The sequence below is a fragment of the Sebastes fasciatus genome, chromosome 8 (genome assembly GCF_043250625.1).
Source record: "Sebastes fasciatus isolate fSebFas1 chromosome 8, fSebFas1.pri, whole genome shotgun sequence".
NCBI classification, from domain to species: domain Eukaryota; kingdom Metazoa; phylum Chordata; class Actinopteri; order Perciformes; family Sebastidae; genus Sebastes; species Sebastes fasciatus.
In genome coordinates this window covers 24,066,284-24,079,312 of record NC_133802.1, presented here as the reverse complement: position 1 = coordinate 24,079,312, position 13,029 = coordinate 24,066,284, and the positions used below count along the sequence as shown (strand labels likewise).

At 42.8% G+C, this 13,029-nt stretch overlaps 1 protein-coding gene across 2 annotated transcripts in view; it reads right to left on the bottom strand.

Moving 5' to 3' along the window:
• cpne5a (copine Va) overlaps window positions 1-13,029 on the bottom strand; it is a 115,196-nt gene extending 102,167 nt beyond the window's left edge. For both annotated transcript variants that reach the window (XM_074644538.1, XM_074644539.1), the window contains exon 1: window positions 12,804-13,029. The gene's annotated coding sequence lies outside the window, so the exon portion shown is untranslated. The remainder of the gene's footprint in view (window positions 1-12,803) is intronic.

Sequence of the window (13,029 nt, the reverse complement as noted above, 5' to 3'; positions counted from 1 at the left end):
AACAACTGAAAGCATCATTAACAATTGCTATGATACCCTAACCATAGAGTGTATATAAAAGATGTACGACATGACAGCTCCCCAAAAGTGAAGTCAAAACATCTGGATTGGCTGGCTGCAGTATAGGTCATAAATCCCGCCTCCGGTCCATCTATATATACAGTCTATGATCCTAACCCAAGACAGCTGAATTCTTGCGTTTTTATTTCTGAATATTTCTCACTCATTTGTGCTCTCGGACTCTGAAGGGTTTGCATATATTCTCTTTACAAACAAAGTGAGACCATCTCTGGGCTCCAGCTGCAACATATGACATCACTTCACCATCTTTGTAGGAATATACAGTTTCACATTCTGCTTGCCGAGCGAGTAGATGAACCAATCGATGCATCCAGTTGCTCTATTTAAATGCCAAGCCGTAACAGACAGAAATGATCCCAAGGGAAGTCGTTTAGGGCTCCTCAGCTGGATGAGACCGCCTCCCTCTGAATGCCAAGAGCTCATCAACTTGTTAGAGATGTAATCTGGAAAAGTTAAGGTCCCTCACATCTGCGTGCCTCTTGTGGAATAGCGTGGCGTTGCCACACGTCTCCTTGCTTCACTTCACAGGCAACTCATCATCCACCAGCAGCCTGACCTACATCCAGCCATCCCTGTGCTCACATCCTATACATATTCATTGGGCGCTCTTAATCATAAGATAGCCCCTTGAGCAGAAGAGAAAACTCTAATTAGTTGCTATCAACCGATGGCAGCTCATTGGGCTGCGTTTGTCTTGCCTGACATGTTTTTCTGTCAGTGTGTTGCTGCAGTCGTTTTCATGGCGGTTTCAAGTCTGGCTGTCATCTGCCATACCTGTGGTCACTTGTAAAATAAAGGTTGTTATGAGTTTCCTGAGAGTCTCATTCTGCTACATTATGTTTGGTGAAGTTAACACATGATGCATGCTTGAAGCTACCTGCTCAGTAGTTCACACCTCATGATCATGAGTCATGACAGACTGAAGTTTACAGCTGCTGACTCTCTCTCTCAGAGAAATAAATCAAAAGTATGTGAGCCTTTTTCAGATTGAGTTACTGTTATCCTTTTCAGATTGAGTTACTGTTATCCTCCAGACACTTACTGGTCTTTCATGCAAACAGTTTCCAGTAATAAGAAAAGACACTGAGATTAAACCAAACCTAAATTCATACAGGCTGTTCTCATACACCGTTCATAGGTACAAAAAGTAATACACTGTAATTCATATGTGTCCCACGAAATCAATTTGTATCTAATCCACATGAACGGGAACCAGGAAGTAACTAGAATCACCGCCTCACAGTTGTATGCCTCCACCAACCAGTCAAATATATCATCACTTCATCTTTTAATCCTATTAGACATTTCTGTGAAATTGTCATTATTAGCATATGAATTCTTGAGTTATGGCCAAAAACATGTTCTGTGAGGTCATATAATACCAATATCAGCAAACCAACAGATACAATGGATTGCATCAGATTGCTGCTGGTTGCATACAAATTTTAAACAATGTGTTTGTGAGCCCATGAACTGTTTGTGATGTTGGGATACAGCCTACTGACACATTTGACTGTGCAACAAACAAATTTATCATGAAAGAACACACAATGACAATTGGAACAAACACTGAATTGCCTCGCTGTGCATCTAAATTAAAAGAATCCACCAGTTTAGTATTTTGTAGTGTGCCCTTATAGTGATTTGTGAGAGACGAATTTATCAAAGAGGAGTTCAAATATGTCAAAAACACACAATCCTTCACTTCCCAAGATACATCCTCCCTGTCTGCTAAACGCTGATGTCTTTCAAATGTCACATCTATTTCCTAACACAGGATTTCTGTTAAAAAAAACTGTAGTCTCATCTCAAGCCAAGTCTTTAATAAAGCTCCATCTAGAGCCACAGAAGACATTATACAACTGTTCAACTCCCAGAAATTACATCCATGATGGACGATTCTTTCCAAAGTTGCCATGTAGATATTGGAGAAAGTGGGAAGAAGGTTGGCATTGAGTTTAAAAAAAAAAACAAAACATGGTCATTGACTGTAATCTGGGGTTTTGCACAACCGTCCAACATCAACATGCTGTCAGGCGATAATGTTGAGTATTTCCTATGACTGGTAAATTGACTGTGACATGTAAAATTGGTCCTGTGCTCCTTTAAATTGCAGGTTATTTTCAGCAGCTTTAGTGAGGTCAAGTCTCCTCTTGAATATGAAATTAATTCCCAAGTATGAAATCCATCCCCAGTAAGCCTTGGGCAACTGAGATCAGACTCCGTGAGTTATATGAAGCCCAAACACTTCAATCCCTAAAAATGTGATTATGTACAACAGCCAAAAGGATTCAGGGACAGTCTACAAACCCAGAAAGAGCCAAACTTTCTCCTGCAAAATTAGATGCAAAATAAAAGAGAGCTGTTCTTCTTCCAGTGTGAAGTTTGACAGAAACAGACGTGTCGGAGGGTTTAATGAAAAAAAGTTCTAATAACTTCAAAGGCTGAAAAATGTAAGAATGTCAGCAGACGAACAAAAGCAACACAACAGTTGACAAGTTCCTCCTGTGTTCTCCAGAAATCAAAAAGAAAGTAATGATTGTTAACAAACACACATTTTTGTACGTCTATACCTGTGAGGACACTCATTCTCTCCTAGTGATGAACCCACAGAGATTTATCACTCGACTCTTCAGCTCCCTACAGCTCCATGGAGATTTATAGTCATCGTTTTGGTCTTACTGTCCGTAACTTTACTTTTTTGGTTCAGTCTCACCGCTCTCATCCAACCCTGTCTCCAACAAAATACATTCCCATACAAATAATCTGCATTCTCAATTACATTTCGTGGGAGACGTATTTTCTCCCGGATTACGGTAACAGTGTTAACGTTGTAAATTGAAACAAAACAAAAAAACGCAACAAAACCACTTGGTTAGGTTTAGTAAAAAGAACATCATGGTTTGGCTTAAAATGACTACGTACGTGAACTTAAGTCCGTAACTTTCATTAATGGTCACTCGATGTACTATGTCACCTGCTCTGCACGTCGCTCGTTGCACTACGTCACCTGCTGCAGCCTTCCGCAAACTATTGGTGATACGTCAAAAACAAACGTAATCCGCAACTAAATATGTTTCCTCCAAAATGTAATTGAGAATGCAGTTTAGCGGTATGGGAACGTCATTTTTAGTAGACAGGGCTGTCTCATCAGCATTGTTTTCAGCCATGTCATGCTGCTGTTTTCTCTAAAAGCTCACTGTTTGCTACCAGCCCAGTAGGCAGACAATCAGCGGTGGAACATAGTGGAGCATTTAGCAGCTTAAGAGACAGATATTTCCCTCAGGAGGTGGAGGAGAACAAAACCAGAGCTAAAAGCAGAGTGGACTTAAATTTGGCAAGTGCACAGAAACATGACTCCAAAATAATGCTAATGTTGCTCCAAATCTGCTGGGAGTGTGAACAAGCAACAGTTTTCTAACAAGATCACCATATCAACTTAAAACGTGATAATACGTCGGTGTTGTGTTTACAGCAATCTGTTATTGTAAATTTGAATCAACCCCAATTCTAATCTTAACCCAGGTTTTTGAAAAAGTCAAGAGACCTGATGAAATGTTTCCATCTGTCAAGGTTTGAAACTAAAATTGGTCCTCACAAAGATAGATGTACAATGTTTGCACAATTGCATAATTTTTCACCATGGTGACGGCGGCGCATGCAGATGCAGCGGCCAGTAGCTCCCATAAAGTTCGCTAAAATACACTCATCAATGTCGGTAAAAGGAAGCGTCAGGATTGGATTAAGTGCAGCGGACCTTGAGACGTTCACTGCCCACAACATCTTCCCTCAACAGTGACATCATGGTCATCACAAATACAATAAATTCATGAATGGATGAATGGAGAGGTGAGCGCCCTATCCATAGCCAAAAAAAAAAAGCTACTTTTCGGTCACAACACTCAACAACACCAAAGATATGTGGCAGGGGATCAAGAATATCATAGGCTACACAAGCAGGAGCTTACATCATGTGTGAGGCCACGTTGCCAGATGAGCTTAACACCTTTGATCTCCTCAACAACAACAAAGAGTCAGCTGTCAAGGCTGGCCCGCCTGCAGAGGAGCGGCCACTGTCAGCATCCACAACAGATATGAGAAAAATCCTTCTGAGACTGAATATCAGTAAAGGTGCTAGTCCTGATAACATCCCTGGCCGTGTGCTAAGAGTATGTGCCAACGAGCTAGTTGATGTCATCACTGACATTTTTAATATATCACTGTCACAGGAGGGTGTTCCCACCTGCTCCAAGACAGCCACCATCATTCCTGTACCCAAAACGTCTAAATGATTACCGCCCGGTGGCACTCAGCCCCATTCTGACATCAAAAACAACATCTCAGCCAGCCTGGACCCAGTTTTTATACAGAATCAACAGATCCACAGAGGATGCCATCTCCACTGACCTCCACTCAGCCCTCACACATCTTGAGTACCACACTCACAAACAGACCCCAGGTATTTCAGATTGGTGGTCACACCTCCTCCATTCTAGTGCTGAACACCAGAGCCCCCTCCCAGTCACCATGTACACCCACGACTGCAACCCCGACATGGAGAGAACTCTGTTGAAAAGTTTGCGGACAACACCACCACCATCATCGGCCAGATTACAAACAACGAGCAGACTTCATATCGAGAGGAAATCAACAATCTTGCAGAGTGGTGCTCAGAGAGCAACCCACTGCTCAACGTCAGCAGAACCAAGGAGCTGATTGTTGGTTTTAGAAAAAAGAAAAAAAAGGAGGCGACAACACCCACACACCTGTCTACATCAATGGAAGTGAAGCAAGTGAACAGTTTTGAGTTTCTGGGAATCAGCATCACAGACAACCTGACATTGTCATCGCACATCTCCGTCCTGGTGAAAAAGCTCAAAAACTGCTGTATTTTTTAACCCACATCCTACCTACATATTTAACATACAAGGAATACTGACTGGGCACCCTGAGGACCAAAGAATAAACTACTGTAAGAAACAACCATCAGAGCAACGGCCTTCCATACATTGGTACCAATCTACCGAACATCAGTGATATCGGTGAGGTGAGGTACTGCGCAGAGCTCTAAGGACATTAAAAGTTAAAACCCACCCCAGTAAAGCCTGTTCGCTCTGCTGCCATCTGGCCAGTGATGCAGGAGTATCCGCCGCCGTACCACCAGACTACAGAGCAGCTTCTTTCCTCAGGCTGTGAGACTCGAAGATAAATTAACCTTGAACCTGTACTTGCGGGAACACCATCGACATCACAACTACATGGCAAACCTTAACACCAAACATGCACTGGATATAATAGTGAGCACTGGATACAATCTCCTATTTGCAAACATGTCACTTTAAAAATGGTTCTCACAAAGATAGAATTAAAACACCTACACACTTGCAACTTCTTGGCAGCTTCCACAGAGTTGCAATTTATTTTTAGGAGCCAAATTGCAAGAAATTCCTTCATTATCGCTGCCTGCCTGCATGAACAGCAAACGTCAAGGTGTCCAGTGTCAATCAATAAAAGAAAATGAATTGAATTACCTCAGAGGCAGGGAGTCAGAGAAATGTATCATCCGCTGAATCCCAGGCCGCAGCATCATCTAAATTTTCCATTTCGGCTTCTTCATGCAACAGCAAGGCGCCGACTAATCGTTGTACCTCAGGATGCTAACCGAAGCAATTTAGTTTGTGTTGACTGGAAGTCAGCGGCTCATCTTAAATGAAATAAGAATGATTTAGATGCGTAATAAAAAGCTGCTGTAGTGAGTGGCATCACAACCATGGGAGAGACAACTTTTTGGGACAATAGAAAAAGCGAGCCCCTCCCAAAGGTCCTCATCTATTTGTTCAACAAGCAGTGGGTTTAATCTTAAATGCTGCACCCCTGCAGCCTCCTGCCCCTGTGATGCCTGGAGGCACGGAGACATTTCCCTCCTACCCCTGATCAAAGTTTGTTTCCCAGTGTGGGCGGGAGGGACTTTCATCACACTGTTTTCTCAAAGCTATATCCATGCAAATCATTGCATTTATCCCCTGTGCACGGTGTGGAAATGAATACACAGCCAGTGATATGTGAACATTGCAAGATAAGGCTCACAGCAGGCACAGTGCACCCCCAATGGCTCACTGAGGAGAAATAGCAGGATTCCTCCCACACAGAGATCAGATGCAGGTGCAGGGAAGCACCGCTGAGCCGGAGCTGCAGAGGAGGACTACCATTATCCCCCAATGTTATCAGAAGGGATCTGCGTGCAAAGTAGAAAAATACAGAGTGCCACAGTCCTGTGGTATGTGCTTATATATCACTGTGGTTGAGTGAGTGAGGACACTAGTTGTTGTCATCCTCGGAGCATCAGCATGCGAGGGCGTGAACTCCTGCCTCTGGAGTGGACCTGTACATATGTGACAGTATGATTAATGTGACTCCACACCCTCTGCATTATTCGACCCTCGTGGCGCTCACATCTAGATAATAAGGAAGGGCTGCTCGCCAGATGAAGCACCCCGCTCTCTGCGCACATGCCCTCCGGTGCAGCCATCACAGCCAGAGGATGCTCCGAGCAGGATTTGCCATTATGGTTTTCCTCATTACAGGAGCAGCGTGATTTTAGGAGCTGATGGGCTTCACGTGCTCGCAGGGGCCCCGGGGATGTCATCGCTGTCTGGGAAAAGAAAAAAAACTCATCAGTGGCGAGCACGGGTAGCCAAACAGGCCTGCTGTGGTGTCGTTAACGCCAGCAGTCTTTAACCCCTTGAGCTATTCCTTACCACCACACCACCAGCAGCTGCCACTTCACAATTTCCATAGAAATGACAACTCGATCGTCTCCTCTGTACTCCACAATCAAACCAGTCGATTGGTGATGAAGTGAAGGGACTCATTGCTTACATAGTGAACTTTTCTGCAATCAGTTTGCCCTTTATAGGCTTATACAGTCAATACCTTTACAGACATATCTTCAGTGTGTTGTTCTTTGAGCAACTTAAAGGCCAGATGACAAAAGCACAGAACCTTGATGGACACATTTAGACACCTAAAGATTGCTGTGATTGAGGGAAAAAAACAGCTGAACATTGAAGGCTTGTACTGGGTCAGCAAGTACCTAATGAAGTTCTTAGAGCCCCATTCATGCTGTCCAGTATTTAGCCGCAGTCACTGCTTTACCTGATGGAGCACCTCCTTTCCTTTGTGGGTAACAGAGAAGCAGTTAATGGCTAAACGCCCGGCGGCGTGAAGTGATTTAAAACTAAGCTGGTTTTTCTGGGCTCTTTTCTGCCTGCGCCTCCATTACTGTGATAAATCAACTCAAAAAACTAATACAAACTGTGATTCCAGGGTAAAAGAAAATCCAGCAGAGGCAAAAACACACTGAAGAAAAGATAGCAGCACCGAATCTGAAATGGTGAGAGAATAGAAATGTCTTTGCATACAGAGAAACCACCGTTTGAAGCTCATTCCATCACTCTCATCCCAGTCCCGTTTACACAAACTGGCATCATCACCAGTCACTGTTTCATCAGTGTTTGATGCAAATAGTGTTTGTTTGGATACTGTTTATCTGAACAGCCTGCTTCAAAAAGTGTGTGAAGAAGAGAGAGCAAGACACAGCGGCTGAGCACCAACTCCAATAAAGCCAACTGGGTTTCGTGTGTGTGTGTGTGTGTGTGTGCGGTACAGTACGCTGTCTAAATTCACTTTTGAGTGTGCGGTTGATGGGCACTTCTATCCTACAGTGCAGTGCTCAAAGGAGGTGGAGGAGCGACTCAACTAAGAAAATAAGTATTAAATCCAAGAAAAATATTTAAACTTCGTTTTAAAGGCCTAGTAAAGGACTAGTCCAACAATTTAAGAGATAGGCTCACTTTCTCTCTCACTTGGCGAGAGTTAAAAAGCACAGACACACTGAAGGTCGACTGTTGCGCCGCCTCACATCACCTTTGTCTTGGTTGTCAAGTTGCATTTGAACACACCGCAAAGACTACAGCCAACAACCACGTATGTTCTGCACCTGCGCGAGAGGAAATAGCGGTAGTCTGTATTCGTCATTCAAAAAGGGAAACTGGAAGACAGAGGTCTGCGGAGCCGTTGTAATGATGCGTACATGAAACAAAGCAGCGTTTGCCGACCATTTTCACACCACTCTGACTCACCACTTAACTTCCTCCAAGGTGGCCATGTTGTTGTGAAAATATCTGTGTATTGGAATGATCAGATGAGATTAAGATGAACAATGAGAAGAGCCTTCTGTGTCTTTCCTCTTGACTTTACTCGTTTACTTGCGTTCCTCACTTCCGTATCTCTTCTCATGCACTGATTCTATTTAAGCTCACCGCCAATCAGAGTGATTTCTCTCACCGACGGGCGCCGCCACTGATTCAACATGCTGAATCGGCCGAAAAGCCTCCGACAAGGGCAGACTAGAGCCGACTATGTGGGACACATGATGCCAAAAACGTTCTGCCTACTGCAGGTTTAACTTCTTTCCAAAGTGCTAGTTTGTTTGACATCTCTTTGCATCATTCATAGTTACAAAATGGTAAACTACGCTGATTTCTTGCATGGTAACAGCAACTATTATGAATATTTTGTTGTACATGCTGAATACAAATCATAGTATGGAGCTGGGACATAGACACAGAGAGAGGAGTTACTGTACCCTAATGCCCTTTTACAATCTGTGTTGTGAACTTGAGGAGGAAGAATGGTGAGAGATGAAGAGTGGGCTGAATCTGCAATAGAAATCCTTCACAGTCCAATTAACAGCAAGAGTTTCCACACAGCTCTCATAGCACCGCCTCGTCAAATTTTACTGTCGAATGGGGGGGGGGGATCCTCCTTCCTTTCACTTCTGCTACAATGTTATATAACTGCTGGAGCATCACTTACACATACACTGTCAGAAAACAGACTCACAGACACATGCAGCAACAATCTAAAAGTGAACACAAGACAAACCGCACAAAAACGATTGCAGTGTGGCGGCCATTTCCATTTCAGAGCACTTGACAGACACATTGATGGTGACATTTCAAAAGGGCGCCGCACATCATGATTGAAATTATAGGTTTGTTTTCTTTAATCTGTGGAGGGGCCTCTAATATTACACATGCAAGAGTATACGCACGCAATCAGAGATCAGAGCCTCAAGTCTTAGAAAAGAAAAGAATAAGGATGAGATTCATCCCCCCGTGAGATAAATATGCCTCCTTGCCACGCGTGTCCTTGCATAACTGCACCCCTGCCTGATATCGCATGCAGCGTGTGTGTGCAGCTCAGAGATGGAGATGGTGTCGCTGCAACGATAGCAGCTGTGTTGGTGGAAAGCAGCAGCAGTGTTTTCACAGGGATTCAGTCTGTCAGGAGGACTGAATGATGACCCCCATCTCGCACTTGATATCATGTTCACGCACACACACACACACACACACACGCATACACACACACACACACACTGGGCTTCAATCCCAGAATCTGCAAGATGTCCAAGGAATAAACACGAGTCACACATCCAAATGAAGAGGAAAGACAGGGAGGGAACGACTTTTAAAGGAGGTGTTTGAATATGAAAATGAAAGATTTTGTGTATTGACACAATCAGTCTTGAAGCCTCTTTAAAGAACATCACACCACAAAGGATTTATGTAAAATAACACAGGCATACCCAGCAAGACGAAATTAAACATTACAGGACTCTCAAAAGGTATTATTAAGATTGATTTTGAAATAAATCTTCCCGTCTAGTGCAAGTGGCTGTAAACTCTGCATGTAAATACACACATCTGTTTCTAGTCTGTCTGTTTTAGTGGAAGTATGGGAGGAGCACTCTTAATCTATCCTCTGTGCATCCATGCTAATAAGTGACCTGACGCAATACACTTAATGGCATACTGCCCCCTCTTGGACAATCTCTTTTTTCCACAAATGTAATGGAGAGAGAAAAAGCACTCTGAGGCATTTTCTTTTATTCGATTTTGCACAAAAGCATCCGTGTTGGAAAAGAAATCTCATTAGTGCGACACGAAACGCACATTCCAAGAGTAGTAACCATCGCAGATGCCTCAGTTATCCCAAATGCAGTGACGCTGGGCTCATTGTGCTCTTTTCTCTGTCTGAAATAACAAAGCTGCATCTGTCTGAGCTCCCTGCTTTCAAACCACGCCGATTCTAACAGAGATGGGATGGAAAAAAATGGCCTCAGAGCCGGCTGTATGAAGCTGCGGTGCTGTAATGAAGGGGAAACAGCATTAGCGCAGGGTCAGGCATCATGTAGGGGAGAATGAGGTTTGGGTTGTTGCCTTGAGAGGAGCACAAAAATGTGAATGCTCATCTCTTTTTCCTCCGGTGCAGCCTTTACAACACCTGCACTAAACTCACAGAGCTCATTATGTTCAAACATAGTTGCTGCAGGGAAACAAAGCCACGGTACAGCTGAGGGTGAAGGTTATTGATGCAACACAAGGGGGTGTTTAGGAGGATATTACAAAGAGATATATACCGTAGAAATGAGGGGATACACAAGACAGTTTGCACTCCTGCATACTGATTGGAGTGGTTTATTAAACTGAATACCAAGTAGAGAAAACTAACTAAATCCTCAAACCAGCACCTTCCTCCGGGCCAATCATAAAAGAAATCAGACAGTTAATATTAAGATGAAATGCCTCTTCATCTCTAATTGGCACCGACGTCTAAATCTACTGGAGTGCTTTTTTGTTATGAATCTGAAGACATAGAGACACTTTGGTGTTAAAGGAAGATGAGTCACATGATATTAAGCCATAATATAGCAAAAACAACATATGATGATGATGGAATATCTGTCACATTTCCAAAAAAACAACATTATGATGTACTCTGCTCTCCGTCTCAGCAGCCCACCTTTAATCACATCACGGAATAAGCATGTAGCCCATTTGATGAAAGCTGGCCATAAATGTAATAAAGCTGCCAAGGTTATTAGAAGTGCCACAGGCCATTTTACAGCAGCTCACACACCTCGTATTGGATTATGGAAAGAAATATGATGAACCGAGGAAGTAGAACTTTACCCATTTACAAAAGGACCAGGGTTTAATGGCGTGTGACTGAATCCATTCATACACATTAATAATACCTACAGCAATTACAATCTGCAGGTTTGTCTCAGCTGGTGGGAACTCAAAGACATTTTAAAGCTGCAGTAGGCAAGAATGGAGCAAATCTGATTTTAAAAAGTTATTTTTATAAAACAATATATATCCTGACAGTAATGCATGAGACAGGTAATCTGAAAAATATCATGTGCCTCGCTGTCCTCCGGTGCTCCTAATGGCATCTACAAGATTTCACAGACCGGAGGAAAACAACCAATCAGAGCCGAGCTGGAGCCTGCCGTCTCTGAGCAGCTGTCAATCACTCGTGAACTCCGATCAAACGGTCAAACTAGGCAGCGTTCAAATATGAATCAATATTCTGTTACTGTAATGCCTATTTCTCACCTCAAATGTTTTCAGAAACATCTTGTAGTGCACTGTTTAGCTATAAAATCTGAAATTTTGTGACCCAGCAGCCATGTTGAGATTAGTTGAGGAAATACCAAGCACCGCCCACCAGCCGGAGCAAACTTTCTCAAAATTTTGAGGCGAGAAATAGGCATTATAGGAACAGAATATTGATTCATATTTGATCAGCGCTGCCTAGTTTGACTGTATGATGCCTCTGTTGAATGAACAGCCAATAGGAACACTCTCTCTCTCTGAAATGACCTGTAATTGGCCAAAGTCTCGCCATCACAGATTTTTTAAAGCCTGAAAACAGAGCCATGAGGAGGTGCAGAAGTCTAGTTATCTCTCAGAACACTTGAATTACAAAATGCTGAAAAGTTATTATAGAATTTTTTTCCCAATGATGACAAAAAGTTGTTGCCTACTGAAGCTTTAAGGAGTGCTGGAATTAAATTGCATATGCATATCAGCCATGTGTTGCCTTTGTACAACATATACACTCCAGTAAGCTTTGAACACAGGTTACATCCAGCAGTTGTTCAGTTGTTGGGGATATTTAGGCTTGTTGTCCACTCATTAGAGGCTCTGGAGCGGCCAATAACATCTGAAATAGTTCATTTAGCTCATTTAGCTCAGACTGGGACTTGACTTGATTTTTACAATTGGATTAACACTGAAAACTAATCCTCCCCTGGCCCAACGTTTTGCCTATTATACGTTTGCTTTTTATGCCATTTTATTGTTTTGGGGGCAATGATAATATTGTACCTATCATGTAGAGCCTGACTGAATATTGTGAGCCTATCACAGATATATTGGTATATGTGCAAAAACTGCAGAACAGAAACCCCAAAGACATATTTGAGCTAATTTAGAAGCAGTGTTGCCTTTGCACTGATAAATTTATGAGAGTTATGGGAGCTTTTACGCTGAAAACAGCTGCCGGTTGCAGCTGGAAATAACACTGATGAGAGCAGAGAGACTGAACCAAAAGAGGAACGCTGCCTGCGAGCCAGAAAACCAAAATAATGAGCTGAAAGACGCCGAAACACTACGCAGAGCTGAGGGAAACTATAGAGTCAGGTGATAAGTTTTTTGTGTAATAAGCTCACAAGAAAATGAAGTCCATTTGAATGTCCACAAGGTTTGTCCACAAACTGAACAAGCATAATCCAACCAGAGTATATGTCCTCCCTTCAAAATGCAAAAATACAAATCAGGAAAAAGCTCCAAAATAATCAAACTCACCAGATGTAGTTTAGGGAATTGGTAATCCAGCTTTGGCTTGATTTCCTGTGCTCAATAATTGCAGTCCTCAAATCCACTGATTTCCTTGTTCCCTTCAGATGGACGAGGTTCAACCATTAAAAAGGAGCTAAATGATTCTTCCTCGCTCCACTGAAGGCTGCTCAGCTCATAAACTCCTCCATCTACCTCTACAAACATTTCCTCTTCTCCCCAAACAATTCACTTC